The sequence below is a fragment of the Aulostomus chinensis genome, chromosome 8, assembly GCF_037954235.1.
Source record: "Aulostomus chinensis isolate RoL2024-O1b breed Wild chromosome 8, RoL_Achi_v1.0, whole genome shotgun sequence".
In the NCBI taxonomy this organism is placed as follows: Eukaryota; Metazoa; Chordata; class Actinopteri; order Syngnathiformes; family Aulostomidae; genus Aulostomus; species Aulostomus chinensis.
In genome coordinates, this window is record NC_141327.1 from 12,668,337 (window position 1) to 12,676,701 (window position 8,365).

Here is an 8,365-nt window from a genome sequence, read left to right on the forward strand (position 1 = left end):
GATTATGGTGGTTAAAGGTCAAAGGTCACCCAGACGGTATAAATCACTGGCCATAGCAGTAGAATTCACACACCCATAATTCACTCAGAAGACACAAATCTTTAATAACATGAAATGAGGTGACGATTTATATTCAAAAGGTCAAAGATCAACTTCAATGTGACATCATGATGCTCAGAAATAAACACATTAATCTGCTCAATGTCATCTCTGTTTTTTGTTGCTGCTTGTTTTTAAATATTAAAGGATCTGTTCTACGTTCAGTTTTCTAGGAGTCAAACACGGAAATGAACTGGACAAGTTGTTGGAACCAAGAAGACCTTTATGATTTGTACCAGCAGTGCTTTTTAACTGCTGCAGACTATTTTACCGTAACTATGGATGTTTTTTTTATAGTTGGAAATCGTAGAAATCCAATCAAGTTAATAGTGTTTTATAAATTGTTATATAAATAACAGCTTTTCTGTCATTTGTATTGCATCTGATGAAAGCAGCATTTGGGGCCAATAGAATACATCACTTGACCTCTGCAAAGAAGCGTGATTACCCTTAAATGATTCCTTCTAACGAAGTAGTCCTAATGACTGTGTGGCAACAAGTGTGTTGGACTGAAGAGCCAAATTAGATTTTTGTGGAGAAATAGAAAATTAAAACATGTTGGTTCGAATTGTAATTCCTCAATGAAGAAAAGCAGAATAGAAGAGGAAACTGGCAGCAGGATGAGTAGAGCAGTGTGGCTTTAAGTCTACACACACACACACACACACACACACACACACACACACACACACACACGCACCAAAATTATGTGCATGGCTGGGTGCCACTGTTTTTTATTTGTTTGAATCCACCTGTTCGGGAGGCAGAGAATCGGCTTTGAATCCTAAATTACATATTCAGTAACTCCAAGAGCAGAAAGCTGGAGTGATAACAGAGACTACTCCTCTGAAGGGTAATATGCCCTTCATCCTCCGTGATTGGCTAAAATACCAGAGTAGCAGAATGATAATTGCTACGTCAACATCACCAGCAGCAGCAGCAGCTCCAGTTCCCCCCTCCTTCACCATGGAGGATGATGAGCTGTGTGAGCGGAATCCAAATTCAGTGTGTTGTTGTCTCCAGAGTGTGTTTTATGTCCACTGTTTGATTGTGTGATACAGAGTGCGTGCAGCTGGATTGTAAAAAGTTGTGTGTGTTTTCTGTGTGTCGGAAAACAAGTGTGAGTAAGCTCTTGTGAGTGTATCATCGTCTTTCCTTTGTGATTTCATGCTTCCTTGTCTCTGAGGGGCTTCCAACCAACAACAACAATAACAACAACAACATGAGTAATGCTGCTATCCGTCCAATTAGATGTGAGACTGTGACAGTGTAAGATCTGGTACGCCTGACACTCAGCGTCATTCACACCTTATCATACCACACACAACCACTAATGAGAACACGTCGGTGTCCATGATGAAGGAGTAACGTTTTTTAATACACTTCTGATTCCCACTGATATCTCTCTCTCTCTCCGCCTTGGTCCTTGAAACGCTTTGTGGCTCCCTGGATGTGGTCAACAGGAAATGAGGAGGGGTGAATCACACTGGGAACACTGGGAGCGTCATCACCACACATCTCAATAATGCCTTCTCTGTGAGGTCTCCATAATAAACACCATGAGTGGCAGCGGCGGCGGCGGCGGCGGCGGCGGCGGTGGTAAGGAGGGGGTTGTTATCTGTAGTCTCTGTGCCTCATCTTCACATGAGAGTTTGATTTATATATAAAAGATCAAAAAATCAAAAATAGAGTAATTAAAAAAATGAACTGCCGAACGAGAGCCACGGAAAAGAAGGGCACATTCATATTCATATCTGATGATTAGATATTGACAGTTCAGCTAGTGAGTGACAAACGGATATAACGCTGCTCTCTGTGGGCAGAGAAAATATCAAAATGACTGAAAATTATGAAGTGAATTCTGAAGCCTAACTGGAAGGAACCATGACCATTACTTCACCCAGAGGGAGGGAGACATATTGATGTTTTACTATATGAAGTTTCTGGTGAATTATACTCTAAAAACTAGTATTGTCTCAAGTTATTTTTCTTGTTTACTTTACTTTGGTTGCTCTCATGTGTGTGTCTTTTAGCCTGAACAGCATCGATACATGAAACTGTGTGCCAAGCCTTTTAAGGAGAAGTGTGTTCATTCTCCTCACACTTGGTTTGTCTGAGCTGTTGACCTCCTAGCTTACGGTTGCTTGGTTAGGTTGGTTTGGTAAATCGCTTACTTACGTAAATAAACTTTTGGTTTTTAACTCTACCAGTGAATTTAGGGTCCTTAATTCTTTTATTTCACTTTAGTACATTCATGATGCAACTTGAAACCATGTACAATACCGGAGTACCTGCTATGCCATCAGAGAAGGACCTGACCATCCACTGTTATTGTCCTCCTCTCACAGCCAATCAGATAACCCCCCCCCCTCAAAAAAAAAACAAACAAGCAGCACAGTGACATGGAGGGCAGCTCCAGACAGCACAACCCCACAAGAAGAGAAAATGAGGAGAAAAGATGTACAGACACGAGACGTTGCTCATAACATGTAATGACGCTAAGAGACACCTTGTGATTTTGGATCAAGGTCTGCTTAGTGGGTCACATCCTGTTACATGTCGCCTATTTGGGTGGTTGGGTGGTGGGTCACCCTGCCATCCAGGAGTAGGACAGCCTGCTTCATCTGCTGCATCAAAAGAACTGATGTAGAACAGCAGCCAGAGGTTTGTGGTTTGGTGTGTGTGTGTGTGTGTGTGTGTGTGTGTGTGTGTGTGTGTGTGTGTGTGTGTGTGTGTGTGCGCATGTGTGTGCATGCATGGAAGTGGTGTGACGAGATGAGTCACCATTTGATTACATATCAACTCTTCTTCATTGTGTGTGTGCTGCCCCCCCCCCCTCGCTCTATGCTTGGCATCTCACTGCCTCTTTACTTGAGTGTGTATGTTTACGTGCCTGCAGGTCTTTGCGTGATTCAGTGTGTCATGACCCAAGTGTGAGATGGAACACAACCAATCATGACATGTTTTAAGTCACCACAGAAAAAAAGGGTAACTTGGCATTAACCCTTATGTTTTAACACGTCTTTATTCTTAAAGAACCCTGTTTTAATTTAATGTTAGACAGTGATTGTCAACCCTGCAGCAGTCCTTTTATTTGCTCTATTTTCTTCTTTTAATGTATTTGCCTTCATCTAGACACACACACACACACACACACACACACTATTGTCATGCTGCCTGACGTCATACTCGTGGACCACATACTTCTGGACTGAAATAAAGAGGGTGGGGCTTCGGCACCTTACTTGTCATCATTGTTACAAATAAGCGATGACGCCAGGTGTCCCTCTACATCCTGTGATGATGTCACTGATGACTTTAGATAAGGTGACAAAGGAGGAGGTTGTTCCTCAGTCTGACATCTTTGAATCCCATTAGCAACAACTGACTGTAAAAGAACTGCGCTGATACGGCTTCAAACAATTTTCCTGAATAATGAATCAATATAATTCTTCCAAATGTTGAATTAATAAGCGCTTTTGATGTAGTGTGTGTTTTTTCACATTTTTGGTAAATTATTACATGAGCAGATCTTTATTTCCTATTGGCTCCCAGAAAAGAGGAACGCTGCATCCAAGTCCCAAAACAGACATCTTAAACATCTCCTTTAAATGGTCTTTAATTTATTGATATGTCATCGCTGTCAGGGAAAATCCTTCATCACCGCTTTTTATAATTTTCAGTTTTTTTTCTGCCAGATGAACGTGGCCATTCTCTTTCATCTACTGTCAGGTTTTTAGATTAATTTAATGATCAAATTTTTAATGATGCCGAGCCTGTTGACATGGAGCTTAAGCGCCTTCACAGCATCGTGTTACCTGAATGCACTCGTGATGGTCTGAGATGAATTCAAGCATTCGTGACCCGCAGGTCTCAGGAGAGAAGCTGCCGTCTGCTGGACTGAAGTCAAGCCAATTAATGTGATTTCTTTTCTGCCAAATTAGGTGCACAACAACAAACAAATGGTAAATGGACTCATTTCTATATAGCGCCTGTCTACCTTAGCGGCGCTCAAATTGATTTACAGTGTCATCTCATTCACCCTTTCACACACACACACTCGCACACTGATGGCGGAAGCTGCTGTGCACGGCGGCACCCTACTCATCAGGAGCAATTAGGGGTTCAGTATCTTGCTCAAGGACATTTCGACATGGTCAGTGGGGGAAGTGTGAGGATTGAACCAGCGACCCTTCGGTCGCTAGACGGCCGCTCTACCCATGAGCCATGCCTCCCAAAACATAACCATAATCGCAACAATAATAAGAAAATACAGCAGTAGACAGCAAGCTATTTGCTCATGAGTCCACGAGATTGGATGCTAAACGTGACAGGATGTCGAGCTCATCGCTTGAAGGTAAAACTTGAAGGTAAAAATGCTGGCAGCTGGGCTCCAATGTGTCCCCCAGCAAATATGTCATCAACAAGGTCAAGAGGGAGCCGCTGGAAGCACCGGAGGAATGAGACCGACACAAAGGCAGGGAGGCAAACTTTATCAGAAGGGGGAGGCCAAATGAAAAATCAACATCTGTTTGTGGGTCGGACACCAATCGTATCTTTAGCTCACATCCAAACTCCTGATTTGCCCAGGACATTAAGAGAAAACGTGAACTGGAGGAGAACTGCATGATGATTTACCATGGAGAATTGAAATTTTGTGACGAACAATATCTGGCATAGAAGCTCCCCGTGGTCAGATCTTCTCCAAGCATCACACATTTGATGAGAGTCCAAGACTGAGGACATCAACATGTTGAATTTAGGTCACAGTTATAACGCCACCTAGAGGGAGTTTTAAATGCATTAAGAACTGTGTTAGGAATATGAAAGAGTTCTGATGACTACGTAGGAGAAATATGGTAATTCAGAATGGAACACATGACCACCAGTAACACTCTTAACTGAGCATAAAGACTAAATGGCAAAGAACGCTAAGCAAAAATATTAAAGATGTGTTATTGGTTATTTCAAAGGGACAATAATGACACAAGATTTGGATTATTTTAGTGGCAAATATCATCCTTTTTGTTCCAAACCTGAATCCCTTATAACCTTTGACCTTTCATATATCAGTAAATCGCTGTGACGTTTGCCTGTGGCGGCGATCTTGAGGCGATAATTTGTGGCCCAGTTTTCCAGATGACAGGGGCTTCCGCATCTTTACAAGACTCCCCTCATCGGTGACTCATTCAGCCTTTCTAACAAGTCTGATGGTGTTCGCACTGGTCATGATGATGTCGCCGGTTTGAGGGAGAAACAACCAAGCCAGCAAGCGTCATTATTGGTTAGTTAACGGGAACACAATATCTCACCGAATAACTGAATATAACTCTCACTGAGTGACTGAAATTTCACATAAATGCTGTTGAACCTGGTTGTCAGACATGAAACAACAAACACAAACTCAGTGCAAAAGTTAAAGGACAAAAGTTTGTAGTTCAGTCAGAATTGTCATTCTCTGCTTTCGACTTTTGTTCTGTTTTGTTCTCCATGTACGACAAAGTTGTTGACGATGATGTGACATCTCAAACTCAAAATTTTCCAACACAAAAAATGTGTGCTTTATATGTTTTTTTGTCATTGACTTTTCACCTTTATAACACAGAATAATTTGGTTTGTACGGAATGTTTGGGCAGTTCGTTTAGAAAGTGAAGTTTATTTTGTATTATTTATGTTTATTACTGAGTGTAATACACAGTTAATTAAGGACAAAAAAGAAATGCCAGATTTGGGGTGTACTAATGATGTAAACTAATCTAATAATGACCTCATTTATTACTCATTACTCTTAAAACTGGTAATATTTCCGTTTGCCATCCATCCATCCATTAGCCATTTCAATCAAAATACATTTTTGGAACCACTTCCTGGATCCTGTGTGTATCCTCACTGGATTTGAGTGTGTTTTTTTTCATTCTCCCATCAATCAATCAGTCAACCAATTAACCCATCAGTAAATCAATCATTTAGAGTCTGCAATTAACCTAACTTGCATGTTTCTGGTGTGTGGGAGGACGATGGAGAGAACCAACACAGACACTGGGAGAACAAGCAAAATACAGCTAGAAAGGCTTCACATTTCACTTTAGTCAAGCGTATAATTTACATTATTTAACAAAGACTGCTTCAATATGATTTTGCTCTTTGGCTTCCATGAATAAACAGCAGAGGAGACAGTGCGGGCTGCAGTTTACTGGTGTCACGATTAGTATCACACCAGGAGGAGCGGCTCCTGAACCGATGGTGCCTATTGTGATGTGCGTCATTGAAGAGGCTTTAGAAGACTCATGCAGTTAATGTATTGACAGAATCACACCCACATGTGCTCAGAGTCACACACCCTCCCGCTCTTATCTCTCATCATCTCCTTCACACATATTTTCATACGTATATACACACATACACACACGCACGCACACACACACACACACACACACACACACACACACACACACACACAGCAGTCTTAACCCCAGGTAGAGCTGATAAAATGCAGGATGATTCAGCCCTCAACACCGAGGAGTGTTGGTACGTCTGTGTGTGTGAATGCCAGCTATCATCCTGCTCTTTGTCCAACTCACACCGCCAACTTAAAGCAAAATAAAGAAACGAAGATACACCTCCATACTAAAGCGCACAGCTAAAACAACATCCTACTTATCATCATCATCATCATCATCATCATCATGGTTTACGCTTTCGCTGTGGGACCTGACTTCTTCCCCCTCCAGGACTCGGGGGAGGTTCTGTGCAGTGGTCATGATGATTGTTGCCTTAACCATCAAACTAGGAAAGGAGGCTGAGAGAACGAAACCGACTCCCAACAACACCGCCGGGATTTGAGTCATCGAGAGGCTTGAGGGAGAAGGTCTGTGCCTCAGGACGTCAGGGTTGTTGCTAAAGATGGCACCGAGCGAGAATGGAATGAAGAATGCGTGACACACAATGACTTGGTGTTTTGGTTACATCTTATTGCTCGAGCATCATTGTCATGATTATGTCTGACTGAAGAGAACACATGCAGGGAAATTAGAACTGTCACAGAATTGTAGTTTTCATGGGTTAGGAGAAGGGCCTTCATTTGCAATGGTGTTAAAATGTGTCATACCACATGAAAACAGTACTGAAAACAGTCATTGTTCGAGCAGGCTATTTTTAGATGGGTTTCTTTATGACTCAGTTACTGTTATGACACTGTGTGCACATCTCAAAATCCTCAATCAAATACAAAACAGTGTTTTACATTTTTCCCACCTGAACTCTTTATAAACCCGCTCCTCTGACTGGCTTTGCCTTGAGCACTAGCCAATCAGAGGCAGAGTAGGGATGGGGGCAAGGGTTGATCTCGTAGGTTTATTTCCTCCATTTAAAAAAAAAAGAAAAAAGATAAGGCTCTTTAACACATAAAAAAAATTACACTTTTACAAAAATTGAACATGGACACATCAGCTGAAGACTGACTTTTGAAACTACCTGCTCTGAAGCTTCCGTAATCATGTTTAAAGAGCTAGCATTAACGTTAGCGGTGCTGGCCTAGCCACCAGTAGTGCTCATGCCATTTGTAGGAGTAGATGCGGCACACGGCAGGAGGTTGAATGTTGCAGGTGTTACAGGACTGTAAGAAGTTATAAAACTACTGTTTTAAGACATTTTAGGCAGAAATTTATTTTGCAGGCTACAGTTGGAGTAGGAGACAGAAAGTTGAGAGAGAAGAGTTTAAGTCAGGACATTGGCAGTCGGCCGTTACTGTAATCCAGTGGGAAAATTGGTGAAGTGATATAAATGTTGATTTTACAATATTTCAATGTAGTTTTTTTCATTCAAAGTTAATTGTACATATTATTTTCTGTATTTGTAGTGTATTGATTGATCTGAATTCAATCGCTGTGAGAAATGGATTATGCTTTATTTTCTACAGAGGAGAAGAAAGAAATCTGAAGTAAGAAAAAAACAAACCAAAAGACGTTACTTTATCTTCGTCCCTATTTTTATTCAAGCAAATATTTGACTAGCATTCTCACTGGAGCAGTGTATGCTTGTGATGTATTTACCTGCTAATTGATATGTTACCCTCCTGATAACTGGTAGGAGCACTTACCTGGGAAATAAAAAATAAAATCTCTGTCCGGACAAAAAAATGCCAAAGTAAAACCAAAAGATTACTGAATTGAGAGCTTTACACCTAAAAAAAAACCACAACAATTTCATGTCTCAGTATTATCAGGGACCGTTATTAATGGTGTTAGCAGCAGGAGCGCTACACTA